Source organism: Urocitellus parryii, chromosome 7, assembly GCF_045843805.1.
Source record: "Urocitellus parryii isolate mUroPar1 chromosome 7, mUroPar1.hap1, whole genome shotgun sequence".
Taxonomy (NCBI): domain Eukaryota; kingdom Metazoa; phylum Chordata; class Mammalia; order Rodentia; family Sciuridae; genus Urocitellus; species Urocitellus parryii.
Window position 1 is genome coordinate 165654847 of NC_135537.1, and position 18721 is coordinate 165673567.

An 18721-nucleotide genomic window follows, 5' to 3' on the forward strand; every position below is an offset into this window, starting at 1 on the left:
TTCCGGAGGTCCAGGCAGCCTCTGCTCAATGGACAGACCTCTCTCTGGGCTGTAGGCTTGGAGGGGCTTCCCACCTTGGCGCTGAGAATTCAGCCAATGACAGGAGGGGAGAATGGTGGTGCCGGGAGCCCAGCTGGGGCCTCAGAGGGTGCATCCAGAGTCAGATTGCTGCCCCTGCCTGGCCCAGCTGCCCCCAGCTGCAGGCCTCCTGCCTGGTGCTGATAACGGCCCCTTCCCCCTTCAGCCCTGCTCTGGGTTTGGAAGTGTGCCAAATACCTGCCTGGTGGGCCAGCCAGCCAGGGCCAGGCCAGATAAGGGTGAGCCGGGCATCTGGAACCCAGGAGGGGGAACACAGCTGGGGAGAGGCCGGGGGTGACAGATGACAGGGACAGCTTGTGTAATCAAACCCACACGGCACAGACAGCTGAACTGCTTGAACTCCCATAATCCCAGACCTCTCTGTGAGGTGGGTAATGTCAGTAGCCCCTTTTCACAGATGGGAAAACTGAGGTCCAGAGGGGCTGGCCTGCTTCAGTGGCCCAGAGGGCAGGCCCCAGGAGCAGGATGGAGCCCTGGCCTACCTGACTTCCGCCACATCTCTAACCATTATGCTGAGTTGCCTCCCAGAAAAGAGCTCTTAGTTGGTTTCTCATCCGTAGTTAAGAGCACAGATTCTGCAGTCAAATGACCTGTGTCCTTTTCCCAGTCCTACAGTTTACTAACTGTGTGACCTTGGGCAAATGACTCAACTTCTCTGTGCTTCAGTTTTTTCATCTGTAAAATGGGACTGATAGTAATGATACCTATTTGATAGACCCATTGTGCTCATTAAGTTCGTGAGGTATTTAGCACTGTGCCTGGCACATAAAGTCTCTGTATCAGTGTTAGCTGTCATTATCCCTGCCACCGCGAACAAGGTTAGACTTGCCAACTCCATCCCCTTCTGCTTCCCCTTCACTCCCTATGGAATCTGCCTGAGCTCAGTGTTTTGCAATCTGCAGGTCCTGGGGAGGGCTTCTCCTTTCCTCCCAAATATTCTCCAGGCTGGAAACATTGCCAGGTCCCTCCAGATAGACCCCAGGAAGTGTCCCAAATGGGAAGAAGTGCTGACCATCATCTTATCTCCCAGGGGGGATGTGGTGGCCTGGGAACCCTCATACTTGCAGGAAAGAGGGGTCTGGGGTAAGTGAGGTCAAAGTTTGTGGGATCCGAGGGGCAGGACCCAGCCCTGAGAGGTCAGCTCTGTGCCCTGACACACACATTAGCCACACACACACCTGTGTTCCTGAGGCCACCTGCAGCCCCACTCCCCTGCCACAGGTGCTGCTGGGCCTGCGCCCTGTGGGGGCAGCACGCACCTCATGGCATTCCCATCCTACCCTCCTGCACCTCCCTTTGGGCACAGATTCAGCTGTCCACTTACACAGACCCTCAGGACAGGACTACCCCAGCCCCTTCCTGTCCAACCTACCTGCTCAGGAGCCTCGGGTCCTTCAGCAAAGCCCTGCAGCTGCCGGTGCCCTCTGTGACCAGCTGAGCTCACAGCTGCTCGAATAGCACCGGGCCACACTCTGGCGCCCAGGGGCAGCTCCCAAACCCCTGACTCATGCCCCCGCCTCCTAATCTGCCCGCCCCACAGCTGGAGCCCCTTCCCACCCCCTGACCTGCTCCCACCCGGTGCCCCATAAACAGAGTTATCTTTCACCCACATCTGGACAGCTGTGCGTCGGGTTCACCCCACCCCAGCCTGGCCAGCCCCAAGGCCTCCCATGGGGCTCCTGGCCCCTAGGATTCTCCTGTGTCTTCCTCTGTGGACCGAGGGATGGTGGCTGGGTTCTCAGGGCTCTTGTCCTCTGCCCTCTGGATCTCTCTGGCTTGCTTGGTCCTCCTGCGCTCCCACCCAGGCCTCTGCTCTGGCCCCCAAATGCAAGCGCCCTTCTCTCTCCATCTTGGCGTCCTCCCTCAGGACCCTCACTCTGCAGCCTTCCCCGGGCACCTGCCGAGCGCTCAGGGGCAGGCTGCCTCCTCCCCTTCTTCTCCAACCACCCCCTCTCAAGACCCCGGCTGGCTCCAGGGAGCTGGCCTCTGGGTGCTCAGACACTGACACTCAGTCAACCTGAAGCAACGTCAGGTCAACAGAAAACACCGTCCCATCCACACACCAAGTTCAAGTTCCAAGCTGACAAAGCCCCAATGTCTGGGCACACTGGCTCCTCTGTGGGCAGCCCAGCCCAGGCCCTGGGGCCAGAGCAGCTGCATTCTTGACCCCCACTAGGCCCCTGCCCCCACACCCAGGGGGCAGTCTCTCTGCTCCTGGGAGGGTGACCTTGCCAGGGTACCTGTCCCCAGCTGAAAGATGAGTTCAGATGGGCTGGGAAAAAAAAGGCTTAAGCACACAGAGATGGGTGCTGTGGACAGGGCTCTGGGCATGAGGGAGGAGTCTGCCCCAGCCTGGCTCTGACAGTGACAAGCCGTGGGAACTCCAGACAGTCCCTGGCTTAGGTTTCCTCATCTACCAAGTGTGAGTGTTGAAGACTCCCTAGTCGAGGCTCAAACAATAGAAACTCAGAGACAGGGACAGAGAGACAGGAACAGCCCAACAATTCCAGAAGCTTCACTGGTCTCGCCCACGAGCCTGCTCCTGGCTGAGTCCTGGTGCAGAGCTAAAGGGCAGTGACCCGGATGGAGCCAGACCGCTCCAGTGTGTTGGGCAGCTCAATGCAGGGACCATGCCGGGTTCACCGCAGCCACGCTTTCTTCCCAACTGCCCCGTCCACAGGGGAGGGAACTAAAAGGACAGAGAGGTCAAGTGGCTTCTCTTGAGCAGAGTGACCAGTGGACCATGCAGGCACCGTGTCAGCTCTCCACCTGCCTCATCTCGCTGAAATCCTGCAGCCCCTCCGTGGGGACACCGTCTATTATATGTTTGCTTCTTACAGATGAAGGCAGCCAGGGCGGAGAGAGGCGACTTGCCCAAGGCCTCTGGCCGGGGCAGCTGGAGATCTGTCTGCTCTCCCTCTTGGCCTGCGGAGGGGAGGCTGAGCCTAGGTGGGAGAGGAGGGCTCAGTGGCACTTCGGTGAACTGTCCTGTGCCAGGGGGCTTGGTTACAAGGTGTCCATTTAGCCCTGTGACCCCTGAGAGCAGATCCATCTCATATTCGTGCATCTCTTCTTCAGTGTCCAGTGGGTGACTCTCGGCTGCTGTCCTCAGGTCCTCTGCAAAGCTGTGCTCAACAGGAGCAACTGCCTCGGCCACCCCCTGAAGGAGGAAGGGAGGGTCTGCGGCATGGTGGGCCCCATGGTGCAGGGCATGGCCATCCAGATCATGTGGGGTATGGTGGCCCAGGCCAAGAGGCTAGCAAACGGAATGGGGTCGGGCAAGGGCCATGTCCCTGGATCTATTGTCTTCTAAACATACGGCTTCCTGGGTCCCCCTGGGCTGGGGATCCAGAATCCCTAGGATTTTGCATTATAGGGAAATGGCCCAAAGTTGAGCCGTTTGGAACTGCTGGGGCAGGAAGCTCTGTCACCTGGCTGTGTGACGTTGGCTGGCCACGTCCTCTCTCTGGTCTACCAAATAGGATGACAGATAGGAAGGGGACTGAAAGCACAGCTTCATGGGCTGGGGCTGGGGCTCAGCGGTAGAGCACTCGCCTAGCACAAGCGGGACCTGGGTTCGATCCTCAGCACCACATAAAAAAATAAAGACATTGTGTTCTGTCCATCTACACCTACAAAATAAATATTAAAAATAAAAAAAGGAAAAGAAAGCACAGCTTCTGTCCATGCAGGTAAGAGCCTGGAGATGCCAGGCGGCAGCTGCACAGCGGCATCCTCAAGAGCTTCTGTCCAGTAAGAAGAATTTTTGGCAACACATAATAACCACCCAGGGGGCTGGGGCTCAGGTAGAGCGCTCGCCTAGCATGTGCAAGACCCTGGGTTTGATCCTCAGCACTACATATAAAAAAAAATAAATAAAGGTATTGTTTCCAACTACAACTAAAAATAAATAAATATTTTTTTTAAAAAAATAAATAAATAAAATAAAGATATTGTGTCCAATTACAATTAAAAAAAAACAAATAACTGCTGGGTGAGGTGGTGCATGCCTATAATTCCAGCAACTCAGAAGGCTGAGGCAGGAGGATTGCAAGTTTGAGGTCAGCCTCAGCAGCTTAGTAAAACCCTGTATTAAAATTAAAAATATATATCTATTTTAAGGGCTTGGATGTAGCTCAATGATAGAGAGGCCCTGATTCAATCCCCATTTCAATCCCCAGCTCTACAAAAAAATATATATTTTTTTAAATTAAAATAACCAGTGTGCTGACAGGGATGAGGAAAAAGTAGGGGCTGAGGAACAAGTAATCGGGAAGTATGAGATGTCCCCAGAGAATCACCTCAGCTGAACTTTGAAGAAATTCCTCAGGGGAAGAGGGAGTAAGGCCTCCCTAGTGGTGCAGGGACCAAAGGTGTGACAGACATGCAGCCACTGGGCTTGAATGGAAGAGGGCAGAGCACACACACTTAGGAATGGATGGTCATCATTGCAGCTGAATTGACGAGGGGCCTGGAAGGGCCACTCCAGTCCTCCTCCAGACCCCTGTGCCCCATCGCCTGCCTCGCCAGCACCCTCGGGGCCCTGAGGAGATGGTGGGAGGAAGGAGGCTTCTGTCTGTCTGAGGATAGTCAAGCAGAACGGTGCAGAGATCATTCCCCCTGCGCATCCTTCCAGAGACACCAACCGGAAGTTCCTCAATGTCCCCTGAGAACTGAGGAAGAGGATGGTGAGGTGTCCTGGGACACAGGGTCTGCTCAAGGATCTCGTGGTGGGACTGGGAGCTCTTGAGCCAACACCTGCCTTCTCGATTGTTCTCTGTTCTCTTGGCTTCTGGATCTTTTCATCCTGAGACATCCTTCTTTTCTAAACTTGCTGGGCCTAGGTTTTGTCCCTCGGGACTCAGTGTTGGCATCCTGACTCTGACACCTGCCTGCCCCACCCCAGCCCTGGCGACAGAGGGCTCAGCTCAGAGCCCCCTGCGCTATCACTCCTCTGCGCTCCACCAGGTGCTCCATGATCTTGCCTCTCTCCTTCAGGGACCATCAGCTCCAAGGACAGGAGCCCTCAAATCTGGCCTGGGGCTCTGGCAGTGCTTGCTAGTTGCTAGGTGTTTGTTGACTTGAATGGAATCAACGCAGAAATGGGTTCCTGCCTCCCGGCCAAAAGCACAGGTGAGATAACTAACATCTGAGGAAGGCCATATGGGTGACACTTTGACAAACCCAGCCTCTCCTCCGTTCAATCTCAGTCCATTCCACCGGGTCCACCTGTTTCTACCTTCTCTCCCTCTGCCCTTCACTAGCTCCCACCTCTCCTGATTACCCCAGGATTTTCCTGCTTCCTGGATTCACTTGGGTCCAGACAGGGCAGCTGCCACACAGCTCACGGCCCTTTAGAAACATCAATTGAGCCAGGCGTAGTGGTGCGCACCTGAAATCCCAGCAACTCAGGAGGCTGAGGCAAGAGGATTGCAAGTTCAAGGCCACCCTCAGCAACTTAGCAGAACCCTAAGCAAGACCCTGTCTTGAAAAATATAAAGGGCTGGGATATGGCTCAGTGGTAAAGCATCCCTGTATTCAATCCCAGGACCAAAAAATAAAAAATTAGAAAAACATAAATCATATGACATCACGTCTATGAGTAAGATCCGTTGTGACTTCCCTGTGTGTGTGACTTGCACTCCCTACTCAGGGCTCTGCCTGTCCTCTGTTGGCCTCCCTCTTGCTGGTCCCTAAGTGGACAGGTCTTTCCTGCCTGGATGCTCCTCCCAACCTCTCTTTGGCTGCTCCTTCTCATCACTCAGGCCTCAGGTCCAATGTCACCCTCACAAAAGCCCTCCTTTGGCCACCAATTGGACATAATCCTAGCCACTCCATAGCTGTGTGTCAGGAAAATCAGAATGTTCTGTGTGTGAGAGAAAACTCAAAATCTTAGCAGATTAAGCAAGATAGAAATTTATTTCTCTCTGATTTAAAAGTCTGCAGGTAGTTGGTCTTGGGATGCAGGAGTGTTCTGCATTTCCTTCAATCTTGTGACAGCTTCAGCAAGTGCCTTTCTCCTCATGTTCCAGCATGACTGCCTGAGCTTCAGCCACCACCTCTGCATTCCAGCTAACACGAAGGAGAAAGGAGGAAAGCGGGATTTGCTCCCTGATTTAAGGGCATTTCCTGAGCTGCTTCTGCTTCCACTCTGTTGATCAGGACTTAGTTAGACAACTGCACTTTGCTTCAAGGGAGCCTGAGAAATGTAGTTTTATTCTGGGAAGTCCTGTGTCCAGAATCCTATTAGACAGGAAGAAAAGGAGAAGGGAAATTAAACGACATCTAGCCATCTCAGCCAGAATGCTATTACCTGCTAAAATATCCCCCTGACCCTGGGACTCAAACTCAGGGCCTCGCACATGCCAGACAAGTGTTCTACCACTAAGCTACACCCCAGCCCTGTCATCTGCTAATTTATCTTTTACTTACCAGCAGATCTCTGGTCATTTATTTGTTCACTATTATTTCTCTCTTTTTTTTTTTTTTTTTTTTTTTTTTTGTGGTGCTGGGAATTGAACCCAGGGCCTTGTGCATGCAAGGCAAGCACTCTACCCACTGAGCTATATCCCCAACCTCTCATTCTCCTTCTCTTTCTCCTTCTCCTTCTCTATCTCCTTCTTCTTCTTCTCCCATCTTTGAACCCAGGGGCGCTTAACCACTAAGCCACAACCCCAGTCCCCATTTTTTTGGAGTTTATTTAGAGACAAGGTCTTGATGAATTACTTAGGGCCTTGCTAAATTGCTGAGGTTGGCCTCAAACTCTCTATCCTCCTGCGTCAGCCTCCAGAGCCACTAGGATTACAGATGTGCACTACTGCACCTGGCTACTATTATCTTTTGCTACTAGAGCATAAGCTCCATGAGGACAGGTTCTTTGTTATGCTTGTCCAGAACTGCACATCCAGTGCCTAGGCACAGAGCCCAGCAAAAAAAAAAAAAAAAAAAAGTAGTCCTTAGGCCCATTGAGGTAGCTTGAGTCTGTAGTCCCAGCTACTTGGGCTGAGGCAGGAGGATCACCTGTCCAGGAGTTTGAAGCCAGACTGGGCTCCAGAGCAAGATCCTATCTCTAGGGGCTGGGGATGTGGCTCAAGTGGTAGCGCGCTCGTCTGGCCTGCGTGCGGCCCGGGTTCGATCCTCAGCACCACATACCAACAAAGATGTTGTGTCCGCCGAGAACTAAAAAATAAATATTAAAAAATTCTCTCTCTCTCCCTCTATCACTCTCTCTTTAAAAAAAAAAAAAAAGATCCTATCTCTAAAAAAATATATATATAAATTAGGCTCTGAATTCTTAATGATTAATGACAATGATTTGAGAAATACATTCTCAACTTCTGCTTTGAGAATGGGTTCAGAGAGAGTATTCAGAGGGTAATTTGAACTCAGAGTACTAGAGTAACCAGTCAAAGGTCAGACAGTTGGCAATAAGGTCAAGATTCAAACTGTGCTCTGACTCCGGTGCTCATTCAGTTCTTTCCGCTTCACAGGCTGCTCCTCCAATCTCAGCTCCACCCTGGATCATGTTAGAAGCCAGGAAATGGTCATCGGCAAAGTGCCAGTGCCTTGTCCCTGGGAAATTCCATGCCAGGTTCTCACTTCGTGCATGCCCCTAGCCTCTAAGGGGTCAGTGTGATTCATGGTTGGTTGGGAAAAGTTTCTGTAACCTTGCTGATCCATGGTGAGATGACACAGAGAACTCACAAAACAAACCTGACACAGTGGCACAGGCCTGTAATCCGGGCTACTCAGGAGGCAGAGGTGGGAGTATCATTTGAGTCCATAGTTTGAGACCATGAGAGGGTAACATATTAAGACCCCATCTCGGGCTGGAGATGTGGCTCAGCGGTAGCGCGCTCGCCTGGCATGCGTGCGGCCCGGGTTCGATCCTCAGCACCACATACCAACAAAGATGTTGTGTCCGCCGAGAACTAAAAAATAAATGTTAAAAATTCTCTCTCTCCTCTCTCACTCTCTCTTTAAAAAAAAAAAAAGACCCCATCTCAAAAAGAAAGAAAGAAACTCCTATTGGAATTAAGCACTGGACCAGGTTTGGAACTTTACTTGAGCTAATAGGTTTCTTTCTTTGAGACAAGGAAAAAGAGTCTAATTCATCAGGTTTCCCTTTTTACCTTGATCACTAGGAGACTTAGTTTGAGTTAAACACTCAGAGGCAGCTCTAGCCTCAGGTAAGTTGCTGTAGTGAACAGAATGCATGTGATTTGGAACTAGGGAACCTGGACTTGAGTCAGGACCGGTGCTCCTTGTATAAGACATTCAAACTTCCCTGGACCTTAGGCCACAGGTGGTAAACATATAGCTGCTCCTCCCTGGCCCTTTAGGAGGATTACATGAGCTAATGTCTGAAAGCTGTCTTGAGATGGCTGGGTGCTCCATTAAATGGCCAGCCTTTGTCACATGAAGTAACAGGGCCCACAACTTACCAAAGTTGGGCTGCAACTTTTCTTCTTTTTTATACAAGGGATTGAACTCAGGGGTTCCTAACCACTGAGCAACATTCTCAGTCCTTTTCATTTTTATTTTGAGTTGCATAGGATCCTGCTAAATGGCAGAGGCTGGCTTTGAACTTGCAATCCTCCTGCCTCAGCCACCCGAGCTGCAGGGATCACAGGCGTGCGCCCCGGCACCTGGCCACCTTTTCATTTTCTAATAGGAAATTCTTTGATGAGAGTCAAGTGGTCAGGGAAGGCTTCAGAAGGGGGCATCTTGATGGATGGTGGAACCCCCTGGTGTCCCTGTATCCCAGCACCATCCCCGTACTCTGCTGGCCTAACCTCCAAGGTCATCTCTGCTTTCCAAGCTCTTCTGCAATGGCTGCATCTCCTTCTTCTACCACTTCACCCATCATTGATCCCTCTGTCCCTGGGACTGAAGCACAGTCCACAGGTGGATAGATCAGATCTAGGCTGCCTCTCAAGTCCCCAGAGATTCCGGGGCTTCAAAGGGACAGTCAATCCGCAGTTACAGTTCCCTCATTCATTTGTTCAAACCCACAATAGTCACCGGTGAATTGAGACTCAAAAAAAAGGCGAAAGGCTGAAATCCGTGCTCCTACTCCTGCTGAGATGTTATATATTAACCTCTGACCCTCAGAATCCTCACAGATCACAGGGCACAAAGACCACTCCTCCACAGGGCAAGTTGTCTTCACTTCAGAGCCTTATAAATGCTTAATTAATCAGCACAATGCTTGAAGAAAGTGGAGCAGAGAGGTGAAGTAACTTTCCCCAAGTCACACAGCTCCCAGGCTGGAACTAGATGCTGCATTCAGATTTCTGAGGTCCAAAGCTTGGGATAGGGAGAGGGAGGGAAAAACCCTCCAGAAAATGACTTTTAGTGGGTGAGGGTTCCAGTTGGAGAGAGCCAGAGTCACACTCAGGGGCTCGGGCTGGGCAGCAGCAGAATAGAAATCCCAGACCACTAGACTGACCATAGCCTGCAGCATTAGCTAGCAGGATTGGGACGGCCCCTGGGCTGTGGGAGGGGAGTCACTGCCCAGGAGCCTCAGACTGTACCCAGCTTTGCCCACTTTTGGCCCAGGCAGCTGGGGACGGGCCTGAGTGTGAGGGGGACCACACCTGAAAGATCTGATATGGGGCAGAGAATTTGTGGGGGTGGGGAGGAGAGCCTAGGGGAGGAACCTATAGCTGGGCCTAGCAGGATAGGGGTGACCTGGTGACCAGGATCTTTATGGCAAAACCTGCTCCCCTTCTGGGCTCTTTCTCATCTCTGCCCTTCCCAGCTCCCTGCTGTGGTCTCCACATTAAGTCCCAATTCCTCCTCTGGCCTGGCGGTGAGCTTGCTCTTGGTCCCCAGCCCTGCCCTGCCAATCAAATCTCCCCTTCACCGGGTTCCCTTTTAAACTGAGTTCAGTCCCTTCTGTAGCTCAGCCATCTCCCGGTCTGTGTCTCAGCCCCAGTGCAAGTTACGGGCCCTCCTCTTAGAATCCACTGAAATCGGCGGGGACCCCCACCGCAGTCCTCCTTCCCTTTCTCTGGGTCCCCATGGCCTGCCAAGTGGTGGGAGCTCAGAACTAGATGTGGAAGGGACAGACGCTGGTTTGCACTGGCTGTCTAACGCCCACCAGAAAGTGCCTTGTACCCTAGGCCCGTGCCTTGGAAATACTTAGAACTACCGAGCCACCTCCTCTGCTGTGGGGACCAAATGTCCTCCCCAGGAAGAATCCTGATGCCAGGGCCCAGGGTGAGGAGGTGCCGTCTAGAAGGGCACACTTGGATCCCCTGGCAGTGCTTTCTTTTGTACAGGGATTAAACCAAGGAGCGCTTAACCACTGAGCCACATCCCCAGCCCTTTTTATTTTTTATTTAGAGACAGGGTCTCGCTAAGTTGCTGGCTTTGAACTTGCGATCCTCCTGCCTCAGTCTCCCAAAGCCACTGGGATTATTGGCACCATGGCGCTTGGCTTCCCTGGCAACCCTTGCTGTGCAAAGGGAGCCCTGGCATTAAAGAATGCCTCTCCCCACATGCACTTCAATTAAAACCGATCAAACACTGTTAGAATATGTACCATTGCAGCAGAGATTCCACATGACACCTTAGAGCATGACCCAGGTGATGGGTCAGGCCCAGGCCCCCAGCTCCCTGGCCAGGTCTGGGCAGTGAAGAGAGAGGGCAGGTGGGGGGAGCAGGCTTGCAGGGAAGAATGGGCTCCTGGTGTGTCCATTTCTCCAGTGTGAGTCTACATAGCAAGATAGCTGCTGGGGCAGCTGAGGACAGAGGAAGGACTTGCAGGAGCTCAGTGTCCATCTCTCCAGTCTTGTCTCTTCTTTTCTCTCCCACCAATCTCCTGGGTTCCCTCTCAGTGGCTGACCCACTCCTCCTCGGGGCAGGCAGGTCCCTGTCAGTCCAGGCCTCCCCTCCCAGCCCATGAGGACTCTTTCCTTGCTGGGAAACCTTTCTTTCTGCCTCTGCTAGAGAAGGAGAGAGATGGTTCCCCAGAAAAGGACACACCCTGACTTGAGAGAGAGGGCCCCTCCCTGGGGATCAGCGGCAGACCCTCTTGTCCCTTCTATCTGCTGAGCCAGATGTTTGGGGCCCCAGCCTGACAGCTGATGGCAGAGTCTGTCACAACCCTGGCCTATGGGTGTGTCCCCTACCATTAGTATGTTTTGGGGGGTGTGGTTGAGCCAATGACTCTGAGCAGTTCTTGCATCTGAACTAACTGTGTGACCTTGAATAAGTTCCCAGAGGTCTCTAAAGTCTCAAGTTTTTCACTCCTGGAGAGTAGAACAGCGTGGGAAGCCCTTGGCCCAGCACCAGGCACATGGGGACGCTTGATGAATAATAGCTATTGACACTTTTAGGAGAAAACCTCAGTCAGCATCGGGGTCTCCTACAGGAGCCCTCCATCGCCATATGCTAGACCCTGAGACCAGTGACCTCTGCCGCCTCATGATTCTTCGGGGGGGGGGGGGAGGGAGATGCCCCAAAGCCTGAGTGAAAGGAAGGGAGAAGCAAGGTGTCTGGGTCTAGAACCCCTCCTCCGCATCCCGGCTTCTCCTCTTTTGTGAACTGTCTCCAAGAGGAGGCCTGGAGCTGCCCATGCCCAATCCCAGCAGGGAGGCTGAGCTCTAGGGAGACTTTGCAGGGAAACCGCCATTCCATCTGTGTGGCTCAGTCTCTGTGGGGTGGGGGAGGCCGATCAGACTCCAGCAGACTTGCCTCAGTGACTCAACTGTCCCTCTGAGGGCCTGGAAGGGGCTAGAGGACCCCCAAGTGCAAGCTCCTCCTCCCTCAGGTCCCTTGTTTCTTTTTGAACACATCTTAGAACAGCCAATCAGGACCCAGAGCCTCAGGCGGGTCCCTGCGTGGGTTCATTTCAGTTAGCTCCTGCCCAGTGGTGCTGATGGGCCCTGGGAGGGTGGGGTGGGGAGTAGAGCACGTTGTCTTCAGGCCCAGGTCCCTATCTCAGGACCCAATGCTGTCAGCTGTGAGACTTGAGATGTCCTGCCTTGGATAAAAAAAAAAAAAAAAAAAAAAATACTGAGCCCCACAACAACCTGGGAGAGGAGGTGGGGGCGAGGTTTCCAGTCCGTGCCTCTGTGTATTCTGTAGAAATAGGAGGAATGGGATTCCCTCGCCTCCACTTTGAGAAGATGGGGAGTTCCTTCATGTATTCATCCATGGAGCCAATCCACAGTCGTTGATCTTGCACCCTCATGGACTGGGCACCACGTGGGGAAGGACAAAAGTCAGAAATCCCGGCTGAGGGGCAGGGAGCCTGGGGAGGGGGCCTAGGGGAGCAAGCACACAGTCCTGGGCCTGTGCAGAGAAGGCAGCAGCCCAGGGCCCATGGGGGCCACAAGCCACACCTCCCTTTGACCAACAAACCTCAGGAGGGAGCAGGGTTTCCCTCTGGTGACTTAGCAGAGAGGTAAACAGTGTCGCAGGTGTGCTGAGGAGGGATGAGTGGCAGCTCGGTAGCTCCTGCCATCCCTTCTCCCTCCCTCTCAAAAGGCAAAGCCTGGAGAGCAGCTGCTGTGTTTGGCAGCCCCTGCTGGATGGACACCTTCACCTTCTGCCTCATCTGCCCAGCAGGCCCCCTCCAGGGTGTCCACTCACAGCTGGGCTCCTCTCTGCAGGAAGCCATGGCTCAAGCCAACTTCCGCCAACACCCAGAGTGGCTCTCTCATGTATTCCAATACAAAGGAAATGAGATTCCCAGGACACTCGTGGATTCTCCGTCCTGGGATAGGAAAAAGAAAGTGAGGATGGAACTCAAATATCTAGTTGGCCCCAGGAAGCAAGGGAGTGGCCCAGGATGGCAGGGGAAGGACGGAGAGGGCCAGGTTGACCAGAGACCATTTTCACACCAAGGAGAGGAGAGTTAGGAGACCTGACAAACCAGGCACAAGAAGTAGCAGGACCCACAGACAGGGCGCCCAGAGGAGGAAACATGCTTGTCCCCAGGGACAGGCTCCTGCAGGAGCCCAGGGACGTGAGATGAAGGTTAAAAAAAAAAAAAAAAAAAAAGTCTTTAGCTTGCTTGATATCATTTCATTTCTTTATTTATATTTATAATATGTTTTAAAATAATTGTATTTGTGTATGTTTTATCAATTTTGTAGGAGTTTAAAGTGTTTAGAAAAATCAGCTGTTATTTCATTATAGAGTGTCAGTGAAGCAGATTCTCTGGAGCCCAGATAACTGAATTCCAGTCTCAACTCTAATACCTACCAATTGTATAACGTTAGGCAAGTTACTTCACCTCTATGGTCCTCAATCTCAACTGTACAAGGGGAACCAGGCAGAAACCATAATACATTTTTCATAGTGTTGTGAGGATTGAATAAAGAATGCATGTAAGGTTCTTCAGACAGTGCCTGGCATGTAGTAAAGGTGATACAATATTTTTATTGTCACTTTTCTTCTGGACTGGGGATTGAACCATTGAAATACATCTGTAGCCCTTTTTATTTTTTTATTTTGAGGCAGGGCCTCCATCTGTTGCCTAGGCTGGCCTTGAACTTGTGATCCTCCTCAACCTCCTAAGTAGCTGGAATTCCTTTATTGTCATTGTTTGGGTAATCCATGTTTTAAATGTTTGGAAAAATTTGTCAAATTTCTAAGTGTTAATTTTTATTTTGGGGAATATTAGAGAGATATGGATTGTTTAAAAAGCTATCAAGATTCAAAAAATTCATAAGGTTAATAAATTGGACATGAAACCAAGTTCAGGTAGCAGTGAAGATTTCTCTTCACTCAGCAAAAGCCCTGGGATATTGAAAAATGTAATAAATCTCTCCCCTCCCCCAGCACCTGTCAACTTGTCTGTAATGACACCACCTGTCCTCTAGGGGGCGTAGGCTGTTCCTTGCCCCTCGGCATCCCACAGCCCATAAATGAGCGCAAGTACAACTAGACAATGTTAACCCCAGAGCTCCTCCACTTCATAGCTCAACTCCTCAGAAACTACTGGTTTCCTCTTCCTCTCATCTCCTTCCGTCCTCTCTCCTAGGCAACTGGCTCCTCTTTCCCCCCTTTCCAAGAATAATCTACTAGTTGCCATATCCCCTCCATGCTTCCCAGGTCGGCAGCTGGGTTCTCTGTTGCATCTGACCTATGCAGACTCTCCCTTCTTAGAAATATCTGTGCCCGTTTCCCCTCCTCTATCTTCTTGGCTGGCTCATCTTCCACATGTTGGTGTTCTCCAAAGCTCCTCCTCCCTGTTATCTTCTCCCTTCACTCCACATATTCTCATAACCACGGTACCCTGTCTTAGCCAACTACACCCCAATCCACCCATTGCTCAAGCCAGCAACCTGCAAGTCACTGCAGAATTTCTGCCCTACCTGGACAATCATCATGGAACCATCCATTGGCTTTCTTATACCTGGATGACCTTCTGAAGCCCAAATTAGAGCTGGTCACTTCCTGCTGATGTTCAAAGGCTGCTGATGTTCAATTCATTTAGCTTTGAACTTGGAGCTTCATTCTTTCTCCTCACTTCTTCCCTTCTTTATTAACTTACAAAACTACATGTAGATCCTGTACAATTATCACAGAGCATGGCATATAGTAGATGTTCAATAAATATTTGTAGAATATGAATGTTGAAAAATGATAAGAAGATGGGAGCCGGGTACCATAGTGCATGCCTGTAATCCCAGCAACTAGGGAGGCTGAGACAGGAGGGTTGCAAGTTTGAGGCCAACCTCAGCAACTTAGCAAGGCCCTAAGCAACTTAGTGACACTCTGTCTCAAAATAAAAAATAAAAAGAGCTGGGAACGTGGCTCAGTGGTTAAGCACCCCTGAGTTCAATCCCTGGTACAAAAAAAAAAAAAAAAAAAAAAAAAAAAGATGGGAAGAAGGTATCACGCAGTTCTCAATGGCTCACACTAGAACAATTTGAACAACAAAACAAAGTAGTGCCAGAGAATAAAATGACAACAATTTAGTTCAACAATCTTAGTTGACACCCTTTTTGATTCTAGAATTGGGCAATGTTTCATTCCTTAAGATAGGATAAGTGTTCCAATGGGCCAAACAGAGGAGATTGGTTTTATTGATGTGGAAAGGCTGAAGGAAGCAGAAACAGGGGAATAAAAAGTGGATTGACCATTTCAAAGTGACTTTCCTTGTAAGATGGGGACAGGGAGAGAGAACAATAGAAAACTAAGTAATTGCTTAACATAAAATTATGTACTTTTTGTAGAGATTTAAGAATGTAAGGATTGGCCTGGGTTGTGGCTCAGTGGTAGAAAGCTTGCTTAGCATGTGTGAAGCACTGGGTTCAATTCTCAGCACCACATATAAATAAATAAAATATAGGTCCACCGACAACTAAAATTTTAAAAAAGAATGTAAGGATTAAAGATGGAGGAAACTTCATTACCGTGCCAATCGAAACTAACCTATTGGGGAAATTTGACTGTTATTTCTTTCATTCTGATTTCTTGGAAGGTCAGGTAAGCAGCCTAGTTTCAGCTTGGTGATGTGGAACTTGATCATGAGCAACTCCATTTTGATTTTTATGCAGATCTGTTGGGCCTAATGAATGAGTTTAGGCCAACCCAATGGCCTCTTCTAGTTTTTTTTCTTTCTTCTCTTGAGGTGCTGGGGATTGAATCCAAGGCTTGTGCATGCCAGGCCAGCTCTCTGCCTCTGAGCTATATTCCCAGTCCCTGTTGTAATTTTTATTTAACACTAACACTAGTGTTGGATTATACCCCAAAGTGCAAAATAAATATTAATGAATCCATACTGATATATTTAAGTGATTGGATGAATTAATAAAAGGGAGCAAAGAGACAAATCTCTCATGTAGAAGAATTCCAAAGAATATGCACAGATACTCCACCATCAAGGATGGGAAGCATAACTCCCTACTCATTAAGGATGCTCTGCACCTAGAGTTCAGTTTGAAAAGTTGTAGGGGGGCGAGTGTCACTACGGTGGCAAACACTAGCTCAGCCCGCAAGCTGGGTCAGCTTCCTTCATCATAAGTTATGTTGATGGTATTTCTCTTGAAGTGATGGCACAACTCTGTGATCTTTTTTCCTTCTCCCTACCCCCTCTTCCTCCTCCTTCTCCTATTTCTTAGTGGTGCTGGGGATTGTGCTGTATCACTGCGCTACATCCCCAGTGCGTTTGAGGCAGGATCTTCCCAAGTTGCCAAGGCTGGTGTCCTTCCTTGGCTTCCCGAGTAACCCGACTACAGGTGTGTGCGGCTGCGCCTGGGGTCTAGGCTCTGTGATCTTTCTCCTCAGAACACATAACCCCAGTCTAATCATTAGAGAAACATCAGACAAATTCCACTAGAGCTGTGTGATGTTCCGTTCTAGGTCCACTTGGCAAGTTGACAGTATCCCATTATTCAAACGCTACTCTAGGTGTTGCAGGGGAGGTACTCGAGATTGGCATCTATAATCCACTTCAAGTACAGGGAATTATCCTTGATATTCTGGGTGGCCCTTGTCCAAGCAGTTACCAGGTCTTAAGAATAAAACAGGGTTTCCCCAGAGGAAGATGCAATTCTGCCAGGTTCTAGCTTGCTGGCCTGCCCTGTGGATTTTATACTTGCCTAACCGGCCCCCACAGTTGAGTAAAACTGCCTCCTTGGCAATAAAGGAGTCAATCTCAATAGAAGGACAGATGAGGGGCTGGGGAGGTGGCTCAAGCGGTAGCGCGCTCTCCTGGCATGCGTGCGGCCCGGGTTCGATCCTCAGCACCACATACCAACAAAGATGTTGTGTCCGCCGAGAACTAAAAAAAATAAATAAATATTAAAAAAAAAAGAAGGACAGATGATAGATATAGACAGACAGACAGATCAGAGGCACTCTCCTCTTCCTCACTTCTCATTCTTTCTGCTGCCCAAAGCAGCCAAACTTCTCAAACTTCTCTCCTATCTCACTTTTGGAATTTGGTACTGAAGACTGAACCCAGAGGTGCTCTATCACTGAGCTAAATCACCAGCCCTTTTTATTATTATTATTATTATTTAATCCTGGGACAGGATCTCCCTAAATTGAGAAGACTGGCCTCACATTTGTGATCTTCTTGCCTTAGCCCCTCTTCCCAGTAGCTGGGATTACTTGAGATTACAGGTGTGCACCACCTCCCCTCATATCTCTCAACGAGTAATCTGTTAGTTGTCAAATCTAATGGACAGTCCCCAGAGTTGGATAACTTTAGAAAATTAATTAATGTAATAATCCACATGAACATGAACAAGGAGTAAAAACCACACATCAATCTCAGAAATAGAAAAAGCATTAATAAAAATAATCACTCATTAATGATTAACACTTAGAGCAAACTAAGACTAGAAGGGAACTTCTATAACCTGTTAAGGGCTATCTATAAAAACCTACAGCACTGGGCATGGTGGTGCCTGCCTGTGATCCCAGCAACTCAAGAGTTGATGCAAGAAGATGGAAAGTTCAATACCAGTCTGGGAAATGCAGTAAGACCTTGTCTGATAAAGAAAAATAAAGATGATAGGAGGAGGAGGAAGACGAAAAGGAAAGGGAAGAGGAAGGAAGGGGAGAGGGGAGGGAGAGAAAAAGGAAGAAGAGAGGAGGGGAAGAGAAAGATGAAGAAAAGAGTTGAGGGTGTAACTCAGTGGTACAGCACTTGCCTCTAATGCACAAAGCCCTGAATTCCATTCCCAGAATGGCAAAAACAAAACAAAACAAAACAAATACACACACACACACACACACACACACACACGTGTATGTATATGCAGATACACACATATATTACCAAACATCACATGATATTGAAATGTGTCCTTCTGAGGTGGGACATAGGATAAAGATCCTCACTGTTGGAGGAGGGGAGGACAAACCTGTTATTTGAAATGTCCCAATTGTATAGGAAAATCCAAATGAAACTTTGTTATGGTTTGGATATGAGGTATCCCCAAAAGCTCTTGTTAATGCAGAAATATTCAGAGATATAATGATTAGATTATAAGATTGTCCCTAATCAGTCCATCCAGGATGTACTGACTGGGGGGTAACCATAGGTAGGTGGGGCATGGCTGGTGGAGGTGGGTCACTGGGTTGTGCCGTGGAAGGGTCCCTCTTCCCTGTGGCCCATCTCATTCCACTATGTGCCTCCTCCTCCCCACCCCACCCGGGCATGCGGGCATGCCTGTGCGTTTCTCTCTCTCTCTCTCTCCCTCTCCCTCTCCCTCCCCTGCCACGAGGGGAGCAGCTTTCCTCTGCTGGATGCTTCCTATGATGTGCTGCTTCACCTTGGCCCCAGAGCAATGGAGACCACCATCTATGGACTGAGACTCTGATAGTGAATTATAGATATCTAAATTGTTCTTTTCCTTTTTTTTTCATTTTTTATTTGTTCTTTTTAGTTAATGACAGTAGAATCCATTTTGATATAACTATACAAGCATGGAATAGATCTTAGTCTAATCCAGGACCCAGTGCCTCTCCTTACCCTCCCCTTTCTTTCCCTCCCCCTGCTCCCTTCCCCCTATTGATCTTTCTGCCATTTATCCATAATTATTGTTTTTCTTTTACTTAATGTCTTTTGGATGTACATGATGGTGGGATTCACTGTGGTGTATTCATATACATACACAGGAAAGTTTTGCCATCCATTCCACTGTCT